This window comes from Cotesia typhae, unplaced genomic scaffold (assembly GCF_013202065.1).
Source record: "Cotesia typhae breed Kobodo isofemale line unplaced genomic scaffold, CoteBio_Ctyphae contig_17, whole genome shotgun sequence".
Taxonomy (NCBI): domain Eukaryota; kingdom Metazoa; phylum Arthropoda; class Insecta; order Hymenoptera; family Braconidae; genus Cotesia; species Cotesia typhae.
Genome location: NW_027423724.1, coordinates 530,807 through 544,395, shown reverse-complemented (window position 1 = coordinate 544,395; position 13,589 = coordinate 530,807). Strand labels below are relative to the sequence as shown.

The window sequence follows — 13,589 nt, the reverse complement described above, 5'->3', positions numbered from 1 at the left end:
TAGCTTACTCGTGAAACTTCAGAAGTTAAAAAATAATGTATCTTTCGAAAATTTTAAGTCGTTATCTTCCAAAATTTTTTTTTTTTTAAATTCATACTTCCAACCTCATATTTCTACATAAATAAAAATCACTTTTATTACTTGTCCTGAAATCAACACGGAAAAAAAGTGATACAAATTTTACGTCAGGTGATGCTATATTCGGTTCACTACTATAGAAAATGCTGTATCATAGTATAGTAAAGTATAGGACATAATACATTAGATACAAAATTAGCGTCTACAGTGATACAAATTTTACATCACCTTTTTATCCGTGAATGTATTTCATATAAAACATTTTCTTCTGACCAGGTTCTAATATTTATTGATTTATTTATTCATTAATTAGTTTATTTATTTACAATAACATCTATTCTTTCTGATAACATCTATTTCCTTATTTCTTTTTACTTAATGATTGTCTTCTTTTTTCACTGTGCTATGAGTTAAAGACTGATCCGAAAAAGAAAATGACTTAACTTCCACTATACCATCTTCCAACGGCGAAATTTTATGTATTTTCTGTGTTGCTGGGATGGTTTTGGCATTTTTAAAACGATCTTCTAGTTTGTCTTTCATCAGATTGTAGGCGTCAACTGTTGAGAATCGCACATTTATATTTGTCAAATTTTTGACACCCATTCAAAAATTGTACAGGTGTTAATATTTGCTCATCAGGTGGTAATTGCAGACTTGCTCTCGAGGCCCTCATTTAAACCGTCCCACCGACTCCGTCACAAGGCCCTTTGCCGTGAGCCGTTGCAAAAAATTCCATTCAACTGGTACACCAAAATCTTCACGATAATGGGATAAATTACTAAAATGCTTATAATTTTTATACTGTTGCGGTGCACCATCCGAAAAAAAAAATACTTTGGAGACTGTGGGCGAAAGAGATTTGATAAAGTCGAAAATAATTCCAGAATAAACATGGACAGCAATAGAATCATGGTTTAAGCAGTCTGAAATTATAACCATACTCTGATGAGTTAGTTGATTATTAACCTTATAATAAATAACGACTGTGTAAACTGTTGCTTGATCGTTATTCCAATGGAATCCCGGTGCAGCATTTTGAACAATAAACGCATAATTTTCAGCAAAATCAACAATTACTCTGAATTCGTTATCGGTTATCGATTCTTTTAGCGCTCTTAGATATGCCGATTGTTCTTTTGCAATGAAATTATGTGGTAATAGACCAACAAGCTTATCACAAAAATCATCAACAAAATCCGAAGCATTTTTCAGCGTTGTTTCAAGAGTTACTTTTGGGGTAGACACCCATTGTTTGTAACGAATTTCATCGATTGCATGATTATCCATTTCTGTGAAAATTAATTGTTTTATGTTGTCAATGCCTGGACAATTTAGACATGTAGTGAAATAGCACTCAGTCTTGGGATTGTCACAGATAATAGCATTCACACAGTCGCTGTAAGTTTTCAATGGCATATTTGAACCTTCTGTTAATCGACTTAATTTACCTCCTAAAATCATTAATTTGACATTCTGATGAATAGAACAAACGCAAACTGTATGAGTCCCCGAACCACCAGCTAAGATACAGTGTTTTGGACGTAAAGATGCAAATGACGAAAATCCGATCTTAATTCCGGGAAATCTTGATTGAAATATCTTATGTAACTCCTTCAAATTACAGAGTACTAAGCGTTTTTCAATTTGAATTTTCGTACCATCATCATTACGCAATGAAACAAAATCTATTTTCCCTGGCATAGGACTGCTCATTTCATCGTCATTATAAAAATTTATAACAGCTGATGACACTTCAACAGATAATCCATGCCCTGAAAAATTGAGTGATGATTAAAATTATATATAAATACGTATAAATTGTTCAAACAAAAATTAGTTAGTAAGTCAATATCTCACCCATTTTCTTTTCAGGTATTGATAATATTCCTTTATCAGCTTCAAAATTTATTGCTAATCGCGCCATATACGTAGTTGTGCCCATTACTTCAACAATCTTCTCAATACTCCAACTTGACGGCATAAGAGTCAACATTTGTATACGTAAAGATTTGGTCGTATTGGTATCATGGAACTTTTCTCTTAATTTTTAATTATTTCAGCAGCATCTGTGTTGCTGCATTGAAAATCTACAGGATTTGAAATTCCTAATGCCTTTTTCAAACTATCAGCAACACGAGAAACTTTATTGTTTAAATACGTTTCATCATTTACTCTTCTAGCTAGCAATGGAGATTGGTTTAATAATAATAAAGCTTCATTTACGATCGGACGAGTTATTTCCAAACTGAGTTCAGATAACGACGAACTACTTTGCTGAATTTGTGATTCTCCAACACTTGTTGTTGGATCTAAAAAAAAATAATCAATAGAAAATACAAAGAACAATGATAGTTGAACATCGAAACATAAAAGCTTCAAAAATACCTGTCAGGTTATTGCCTCCGGAATTATCAACTTCTATAGATCCGGTAAGAATATTTTCATCATTCTCAGAACGCTCATCGGGTTCATTGTCATCACTTTCATCAGAAAGACTTTCAGCGTAATGATGAAGTAATTTTTTATAGCATGAACTGCATATTCGATCAACAGTTGACAAATTGTGTCGATTAGCTAAATTTTGTGGTACATTACGCAAAGATGATGTTTTCCGATGGTTCTCCAAATTATGTGGATTACAACATCGATCGCGAAACTTTGGCATTGTAATCACTTGTAAACAAAATTCGATAAAAAGAACTCTCCGTCAAACTGTGTAAATTTATTTAATAATGTTATATCTTTGTGACACTTTGAACACATCAACGATACGATTATTCTTGTAACATAACCTTCATTTTAACAGAATAAAGTAGAGATGATCTCTTTTTACCGATAGACGACAGTTTAAAAATTATCGGCTGAGGATATTTTTCTGCACACTTCAATAGTGCAGTTGTGATTTTTAGTACAAAAAAATTGAACAAATATGAAACAAAAACATAATTATCACTTAATTTAAAAAAAAAAAAAAATTTTGGAAGATAACTACTTCAAATTTTCGAAAGATACATTATTTTTAACTTCTGAAGTTTCACGAGTAAGCTAAAAAATTTGGCCGAAAAGTTAAAAAAATAAACTAAATTGTAAAAAAACTTTTTTTTAAATAATAAAAAAATTAGAAGCAATAGCGATCACATCCTGAAATATGCGGCGATCACTGCGGAATTAGTTGAAGTTTTTTTAGAAAAAAAAAAAAAAAAATGGTCCAACTTTGAGAAAATCACGGTTTTTTCAAAAAAACTAAAATATTTCATATATCTGGGATTCTGAAAATTTTTTCATATTTTTTTTCAAAAACTACATTTAAAAACAAAAATTTTGAAAAAAAAAAGTTCCCAAACGGTCAATTTTTGAAAAAGTTCTAGCATTTTCAAAAAAAAAGAGCGGTTTTTTTCGAAAATTCGTAACTTTTTTTGAGTTTGGAAGAAAAATTTTTAAAAATTCTGAAAAATGTCTTTCGGGGGGTAGAAAAAGATAGAAAAAACATAGATATATATATTAAGACAGTAACTAAGCAATGAACTAATTAAATATAGATAATAAGTATTTATCTATTTTATTAAAGCATAAATAATTTAGAAAAGAACAAAATAAATTTTAATAAGAAATTAAATTTGAAATTCAACAACATCCTTATTAAAAATAAATTTGAAAGATTCAACCCATGCAAAATGTATACCTGTATATTTGCCAAGTTGAATCTTTTTTAATCGTTTTGAGCCATTTTCAATCTTTTCAAATCTCTTTTTTTAATCACGCTCGAGAGATAAATATTTTGATTAATAGAATTAATAAAAAAATTCGAAGAAATGAGTCCAAAAAAAATTTTTTTGGTAGACATTGAAATCCTGAACTCTTTTATATATTCAAAAAACACTAGTAAAGTAGCCAAAAATAATTTCTTGATGTAACTTAAATATATTGTAATAAAACCTCTCTAAGTTGCGGAAGCAAACTGATGAAAAATATTTCGCACGATTCTCGTGATAATTAAGTATTGCGTTCAAAAATTCAAAGATATACAGTCAAAAAAAATCTATGTTAAATTTAGAACACTGTAAGGTTATAACTCTAATTAAAAACAATGGGAAAGATGATACAAATTTTTCAAGTCACTACTCCATAACTGGATGGAATTAAGCAATAACGTCTTGACCAACATTTTTAAAAAAATCAAGTTATTATGATGAACGTACTTAGTATCATAAAATTACTTGGTTCATCATAATAACTCGATTTTTTTAAAAATGTTGGTTAAGACGTTATTGCTTAATTCCATCCAACTGTGGTGATTTGAAGTAACTTATAAACCTGAAAAATTTAAAGATATATTATATTAAATTTATAACTACTCTTCCATTGATTCAAATTGCTAGAACTTTTTTAAATGTATGAGACACCGACGACTGTGCTTGAAAATATTATGAATCGCAACTTTCGCGGTGAAGATCATTACAATTTTAAATCGAAATTAGAAAAATATAAAATTCAAAAATTTCTTTTGATAGATTTAAAGAATTGAGAATCTTTTATGAATAACTGTTATAAATTACAAGAGATAAAGGGCTCAAGAAAATTATAAGTTTCTATATTCTAGTTATACCGATTATTATAAATTTAAAGATTTTTTAATGTTTTATTAGCTTCTAAACAGCGAAAAATTATAAGAATAAAAATTTTAACAATCTAAACTAAATAACGGTCATGAAAAAAATTAAAAAATTAGGAAAACGGTTGACCCTGAAGGCCATCCCTGCAACTTCCCGCTACTTTCGTAATAAAACGCTCAAAATAGCATTTATTATGTTTTGAGCTCTTCCAGCTCAAAAATATAATTTTCGCGTAGTTTTGAGCTTTCCGAGCTGAAAAGTCTGATGAGAGTTTAATAAAACATTATTTTCTGAATTTTCAAACCGCAATAACTTTTGAACTGGCGTCATTTGATGCAGTTTTTTCAGCTTCATGAAGAATTTCCAAGTTTGAATTGATAAAACTACAAAATTCGGAGTAATTCCGAAAAAATATTTTATTTGGTTTTCTTTCTTTCTATCTCTCAAACGAATTGACCGATTTTGACCGGCTTGACGGCAATCGAAGTTATTTTTTGATGCTAATAGCTGATTGGTTTTTGAAATTGATCGGTTTAGCCTTTGAAAATTTATTCCAAAAAATGTAGTTATGTTAAAAAAATACTTGGTTCCAAACACTAGGTTCGAGATATCCTCGACAAATATTTTGTCGAGGATATCTCTCGAACCAATCAGCCAATTTTTACGTTCTAGGCGTCGATTGACGCAGTTTTTTGAGCTCTAAAAATTATTCCATTTTTTTAAAAACGATTCGATAAGAAATGTCGAAGTTATGTGAAAAAAACACTTTTTTCGGTTTTATTTCGATCACGATATCTCTCGAACGAATCAACCGATTTTGACCGGATTAGCGGCGATAGACGTGGTTTTTCAAGCTTAAGAGCGAATTAGTTTTTGGAGTTGATCGATGAAGCCGTTTAAAACTTATTCCAAAAAAACTACTTAAAAAAAAATTTTTTTCTTAGTTTTTTTGAGATTTTTCAAAATTTTTCAAAATCTATCGGTCCGAATCGGTTCAAATTCACAGGAAATCTAAGGTTGAGGGAACTCTTTAGAACGCCGTTTGGTAGGTTCCGATCGGTTTAGCCGTTCAAAAGTAATAAGCGATTCACATACTTACACACACACACACACACACACACACACACACACACACACACACACACACACACACACACACACACACACACACACACACACACACACACACACACACACACACACACACACACACACACACACACACACACACACACACACACACACACACACACACACACACACACACACACACACACACACACACACACACACACTCACACGCACGCACACATCCATACAGACATAGTGACAACCCCGCGGGGGTAGTCAAGGAAGCTTCCTATGACCTTTTTCGTCGCATATAGGAGAAGGTGGGGCAAGACGGCCCACCTAAGCCGGTTTTTATTTTTCGTGGCTTTTTACTATAAAGAGGATTTACTCTGGTCCAACTTTGACTCAATTTACCGGAATTTTTCCAAAGTTCAAAAATAATTTTTTTTTGGGGCAAGATGGCCCACCTCCAAAAAATGATGAAAAAAAATTTTTTTTTTTTTCATGGCATAATTGTTTCTCACTTCAAAAATGTTTTTATTTTTCTCCTGCACAACTGCATTCACTTTTATATTACTCAAAAAAACTATTGTTAACATAATACCAATCGTTCCCCTACTTTTACCGAAAAAAAATTGAGTGTGTCTAAAGTTAATTGGGTCATTCCATGTCAAATCGACCAATAGTTGGAATCGACCCCTTTCGATTTGGACAAATTTAGGTCAGAAGTTTTTTTTATCATATAACGAAGTTCTGCCAAAATAAAAAAAATAAAAAAATTTTTTTCAAAAGATGCAAACTCAAAATTTCGCGATTTTCTAGTTTTTTAATTTTGTTTTTGAAATAGCTTAAAAATAAGCTATTTTTTCCCGGAGGAAACCCATGTAACCCCTTATAGTGTCATTCGACAGTATACTACTATTGAGATCGCTGCACTTATTAGGAGATTTCATCGCGGTTAGTGTCATTCGAAAGGGCTTCGCCAAACTTAGATTTCCTGAGAGTTGGAACCAATTCGGACCGGTAGATTTCGAGAAAATGCAAAAAAAGTGAAAAAAACCTAGAAAAACGGTTCACACCCTAAAGGCCATCCGTGCAACTTCCCGCTAATTCCATTCCTGGGCGCTTAAAATTGTACTTATGACATTTTTGAGATTTTTGAGCTCAAAATATAATTTATGTAATATTTTGAGCTCGCGGAGTTCAAAGAAATAATATTTCTATGCATTTGAGCTCTCCCAGCTCAAAAGTCTGATAGAAGTTTCATAAAACACTATTTTTGGACTTTTCAAACCGCAATAACTTTTGAATGGATCAACCAATTTTCACGCGGTTGACGCCATTCGACGCAGTTTTATCATCCTCATAAGTTATTTTCAGGTTATAATTGATCGAACCGAAAATTTCGGAGTAATCCCGAAAAAAACCTTTTTCCAGTTTTCTTTCGTTCACGATATCTCTCGAATGAATCAACCGATTTTGACCAGCTTGGTGGCAATCGACGTGGTTTTAGTTTGTTAAGAGCTGATAAGTTTTTGGAATCGATCAGTAGAGCTGTTTGAATGTTATTCCAAAAAATGCCGGAGTTATGTTGAAAAAATCCTTATTTCCAAATGTTTCGTCGAGGATATCTCTCGAACTAATCAACCGATTTCCACGTTTTTGGCGGCGATCGACGCAGTTTTTTAAACTCTGAAATTATTCTACATCATTAAAAACGATCCGAGAAGAAATGACGAAGTTATGTGAAAAAAACACTTTTTTCGGTTTTCTTTCGTTCACGCTATCTCTCGAACGAATCAACCGATTTTGACCGGATTAGCGCAGATTGGCGTGGTTTTTCAAGCTTAAAAGCGGATTAGTTTTTGAAGTTGATCGATCGAGCCGTTTAAAAGATATTTCAAAAAAACCACTTTCAAAAATGATTTTTTTCTTATTTTTTTTGAAATTTTTCAAAATTTCTCAAAATCTTTCGGTCCGAATCGGTTCAAATTCTCAGAAAATCTAAGTTTGGCGAAGCCCTTTCAAATGGCACCAACCGCGATGAATTCGGTTCAACCGTTCAAAAGTTATAAGCGATTCACACACACACACACACACACACACACACACACACACACACACACACACACACACACACACACACACACACAAATACATACAGACACACACAAATACATACAGACATAGTGACAACCTCGCGGGGATAGTCAGGGAAGCTTCCTGTGACCTTCAAACGTCGAGATCTGATGAAAACTCGATTTTTGCAAAACGGGGTGAAAACAATAACTTCCTGATTTTTGAAAATCTTCGATTTTCTTAACGGGAAGTAATTTTTCGATGAAATCATTCTTTCAGAAGTTATTCGTGGTTAAAGTTGTGTTCATAGTTATTATCATAGTTTTTCAGTCTTGCTATGAAGTTTTATGTGTTAAAATCAGTAACTTTATCAATAAATGTTACAAAAATTTTATTAAAATGATTAATTGTTACCGTAACGTTAACAATACGATGTATTAAATACATTCTTAATAATATTGCCGCTTATTTGTATGTCTCCCGTCTCTATTTAAATTGATTTGTTAAGCAATTTGTAATCGAATAAGTATTTTTGATTTCATGAATAATTCTCACTAAATATTGTTTTTGATCTTTTTTATGAGTTAAAATGTTGATATGTTCTCGAGTTAATCGAAGCGCTTAATCTTTCGGCTACATCGTTATCAATAGTAGATTATTAACAATGTTCAAACAATATCATTCCAAACAATCATTATCGGTGGCCCATGTCTTAAAGTTAATCTCTAGCAATTTTTTATTTATGTTTTTTTTGTAAATTGATAATTTCATCATCTGAATTAACTATATAGCGCTTAGGGGGAATCAAAATCAAAATTTTGATCACATTTTAATGCTTTGAGGTAGTTGGATCCTGCAAGCCATATTTAAAAAAAATTATAAAATTTTTTTTATTGAAAGATAAATGTATTGATAATTCACCACCAAAATTTCAGATTAATTCATCACACGATTTTTGAATAATTAATTTTCGAAATTGCATCATTTACATGTAGAAGTATAGAAAGATGGTGAAGTTAGTATGAAATTATTTGCATCACTCGAGTGGTACGGAAGATTTCATACTAACTTACCGCCATCTCTCCATATCTCTGCTTGTAAATGATGCAATTTCAAAAATTAATTACTCAAAAACGATGTGGTAAATCAATCTGAAATTTTGTCGGTGAATTAATATTATCTTTTTCTTTCGATAAAAAAAATTTCATAATTTTCTTGACATATGCCTTTCAGGACCCAACTGGCTTAATTGTTTTTCGTTTTACGTGAAGTGATATATTTGGATCGAAAAAAGCCAAAGCAGCTTTTTCACCAGTTAAATACAATAGATGGTTTTTGAATTTGTGCAATACTACCTTAGAAATTTTCTTATCAGTCGTGCTGTATTGATACACAGTCTTCATATAATTTAAATCTTGGTGTGGGGCTGATGCTGCAAGAGGTGCCACAGATTAAAATGTCCCGAAAAATATATATTTTCAGCGAATAAATCGCTTTTGACATTTAGCGTGCATGGTGAAATGCACCTGGTCTGTAAAATTTAATTTCATCGGCACTCCAATAATAATGCGACTAAAAATTGCTTAACAAACAAATGTGAATAGAGACAGAAAAAATTAGGACGACGGTTAACCCTAAAGGCCATCCCTGCAAATTCCCGCTCATTTTGTACTGAAGCGCTCGAAATTAAACATTGTGTTTTTGAGCTCTTCGAGCTTAAAACTCTAATAGCAGTATAATAAAACAATTTTTTGAATTTTCAAACTGCAATAACTTTTGAATGAACGAACCGATTTTCACGCGGTTGGCAGTATTCGACGCAGTTTTTTAAAACTTCATAAAAAATCTTTAAGTTTAAATTGATCGTATTGGAATTTCGGAGTAATTCCGAAAAAACCCTTTTTTCAGTTTTCTTTCGACAACGATAACTCACGAACGAATCAACCGATTTTAACCGGACTTGCGGTGATCGACGTGGTTTTTTGATGTTAAGAGCTGATTAGCTCTTGGAATCGATCGATTAAGCTGTTTAAAAGTTATTATAAAAAAACCACATTTAAAAAATTTTTCTTAAATTTTTCTTAAATGTTCACAACATACACGGTCATTGGTTAATTAATGACGGTTTTGAAGATCTAAGCTCATCCTGATGTTACACTTATCAATAGCTTTCACTTGAGTACTCACATCAGTTTTTCATATATTTATGTATATGTTTTATATGTTTATATAAAAAATATATCAAAAATGTATGTGGGTATTCAAATGAAAGATCTCGATAAGTGTAACACCAGGACGAGCTTACATCGTTAAAAATATCATCAGTGGACAAAATACAAAGTTATTTCCTAATTATTGACATTTCTTAAGATATAAGCTCATCCTGATGTTACGCTCATCGAGACCTTTCATTTGAGTACGCTTTTGACAAAATGTTTATCATCGAAAATTCCATCAATCGATATTTTTACAAATTTTAATTAATAATATCTAACCGTTCCCATGATGGTAATCGTTGCCAAAGTGGTTGCAATAGCAACAAAATTCCTTGTTAACACCCACCCCGCTATCCCTATTGGGAGTAGATTTTCATAAAATCCGCTTTTAGATTTCTCCATCACATGCAGAAGATTCTTACCAAATTTGGACCTTATAGGAACTACAGCTCGGAAATTTTAAATTTTCATTGTTGACATTCACCCCCGCAATCCCCTGTGGGAGTGAGATATATCATTTAGAGTTATTATAAATTAATCCTCACAATATTCACAAATGTAATTATCGGTACTGTACTTGCTAATAGGTTTGTAGGAAAAATCATTTCACTCAATTTTTTTTTTTTTTGTAAAAGTTGGGGAACGATCCGTATTATGTTAACAATAGTTTTTCCGATTAACATAAAAGTGAATGCAGATGTCCTGGAGAGAAATAAAAACATTTTTGACGTGAGAAATAACTTTGCCATGAAAAAAAAAAAAAAATTTTTTTTTCATCTTTTTTTGGAGGTGGGCCATCTTGCCCAAAAAAAAAAAAAAAAAAATTTGAACTTTGGAAAAATTCCGGTGAATTGAGTCAAAGTTGGACGAGAGTAAATCCACTTGATAGTAGAAAGCCACAAAAAATATAAATCGGCTTAGGTGGGCCGTCTTGTCCCACCCTCCCCTACACCAAGAAAACTTTTGCAGAACTTCTTTATTGTAATGAATTTAACAATTTAGTTTTCAACAAATTATAATAGCGAAAATAATGAGAATTTTAAATCAAATGCAATTTACTTTCCGTTTCAGGTGAGGCCGAATGGCAATTTTCGACTTGAAATTCTTCTACAGAATTTTTCCGTAAATTTTTCCGTAAGCGTGTTCATCTGGTTGCTATAAGCGATTGATAATATTTTTGGATTATAAAACATCATGCAATTTCATGAAATACTTTTCTTTGAAATCAATTATGCTTTTGATAATCGATTTGAATCTTTAATATTTCAACTCATGGATAATTTTGAACAGTTGTTTTATATTTAGTATTCAGAACTGAATTCTAGGAAGATTTCATAACTAATTGTTTTTAAGAATTATAAAAAGCATAAAATATCGATGAACCCTTTAACGGTTGACCTTGAATTCCTACTCCCAATTTCAATCGTTCGTCTTCTCCTTTAAGTGAGAGAGCTATAGTTTATTTTGTAGAGAAGGGGTTCGAAAAATAGTAGAAGGAGGCGCACGGACACGTTATATAGTCAAGCCGCTACTCACATAGCTGTATAACGCGTTATGATTGGTTTTGTCCCTTCCAGGCTCACACCTAGATTTCTCGCGACTCCAAAATGTTAAAGGGTTAAATTTTATCAAGCTATATATTGATTATTAATTGAAGTAAAAATCTCTGAATGTTAATTTATTAACCGATAAAATCATTTTAAAATGACATTGTGTTATTTGGAAATTACAAATAACTCGATAATGTAATTTTTAAAGTTATTCTTGTAAAGACTCTTAATAAATTCAAACAAGAATAAATTTTTAAGTTTCTTAAATTCCTCGGTTTTTTTATGCTTGCAAGACATCTTTGGTATTTAGCTTCTGTAAACAAATTGATTGTTATTTATAATAATTATTTATATCGAATAAGTATATGTACTATTCATATTTACTAATTATTTTTTTTTTTAGAAATCGATCGACAAGAAACAATGATCAACCTTTACTCCTTGAGATGGAAGGAGTGGAGGAAAATTTAGAAGAACATAGTCAGCCTATGAATCTAGAAGAAACCCATGAGGTTATTGCTGATGATATAAATTATCCAGACAATTTTTCGGATAGTTCTGAAGAATTCAATAATGCTGAACAGATTGAAAACAGTAATGATGGAAGTGTAATGAATCTTGACAGTGATAGCGAAGATAATAACGATGATAATAGTGACAGTGACTCTAATGATGAAAGTAGTTCAAACAAACCTTTTTTTAGTGTCAATAAATCAATATTCACCTTTCCATTTGTTTCTAAATCTACTTTTAATGAAAATGATCACTTGTTGGCTATAATAGCAATATCTATGAGCAATAACCTTTCCTTTGAAGCGACATTGTCCATGCTTACTTGGATGAAATTGACTCATAGTAATAATAACCTTCCGACAACTAAAAAAGCTCTATGGAAAGCATTACATCGTGATGAATCATTGATTACCCGTCATCTTTATTGCGATATCTGTAAAGAAAATCTTGGAACAGGGACAACGCAATATAAAAATTGTAGTTGCGAATCATGTGGTCCAAATAAAAAATCAGAAAATGTCCATTATTTTCTTCAGCTAAACTTAAGTAGCCAATTATCTGATATATTTAAAATCCCAGGTATTGAGAAGTCATTGAGTTATCGATTTACGAGAGAAAAAAAAGATTCATCAGCTATGGAAGACATCTTTGATGGACAAGTATATAAAAATTTGAGTTCATTTGGCAATTTCTTGAACAATCCATCAAATTATTCGTTCACAATCAATACAGATGGTTGTCAAGTAGCAAAATCGTCAAAAGCTAGCGCATGGCCTATTTACTTTCAGATTAATGAATTATCACCACATCTACGTAAGAAGCACATGCTTTTGGCAGGAGTTTTTGTAGATACATGTCATCCATCTTTAAACCTCATGTTAGATCCAATAGTGAAGGAATTACAAGAATTGTACGAAACTGGAATTGCTTGGAAAACTTCGGAAGGACAAAAAATTTTATCAAAATTTGCTGTTACAACTTGTACTGTTGATTCTCCAGCAAGATCTCTTATTATGAGAATGAAACAGTTTAATGGCTACAACGGATGTTCGTTTTGTTACGCAGCAGGAGAATATCATGGACATAAAATCGTATATCCAAGGAGTCATAGTTATGGAAATTTGCATACTGATGAAGAAATAAGAAGTGATATGCTCATTGCTTACGAATCCAAAACAGTAACTAATGGTATAAAGGGAATTTCTGCTTTAGCTGCTTTTCCAGAATTTGACTTAAGTAATGGACTTGCTGTTGACAGTTTACATGCAGTTTTTTTGGGAGCTGGACGACAACACTCAAATTTATTTTTACAGCTACAGATACTCCATATTACATTGGTGATCCAACTAGTCAAGAAAGAATTAATAATCGCTTATTATCTATAAGACCTCCATCACGTCGAAGTCGTTTACCACGAAAATTAGAAACATTTAATAATTGGAAAGGCTCAGAATTAAGAAACTGGT

The 13,589-nt window shown here is 31.7% G+C and overlaps 1 protein-coding gene and 1 long non-coding RNA gene across 2 annotated transcripts in view; both read right to left on the bottom strand.

The window, feature by feature from the left end:
* Nucleotides 1-13,589, bottom strand: part of Ninac (STKc_myosinIII_N_like and MYSc_Myo21 domain-containing protein ninaC) — a 1,002,000-nt gene that overhangs the window by 837,600 nt on the left and 150,811 nt on the right. The gene's annotated exons all lie outside the window — the stretch shown is intronic.
* LOC141537856 (uncharacterized) overlaps nt 5,882-13,589 on the bottom strand; it is a 30,176-nt gene continuing 22,468 nt past the window's right edge. Inside the window, exon 2 of the long non-coding RNA XR_012480979.1 lies at nt 5,882-5,988. This is a non-coding gene — a long non-coding RNA (uncharacterized LOC141537856). The remainder of the gene's footprint in view (nt 5,989-13,589) is intronic.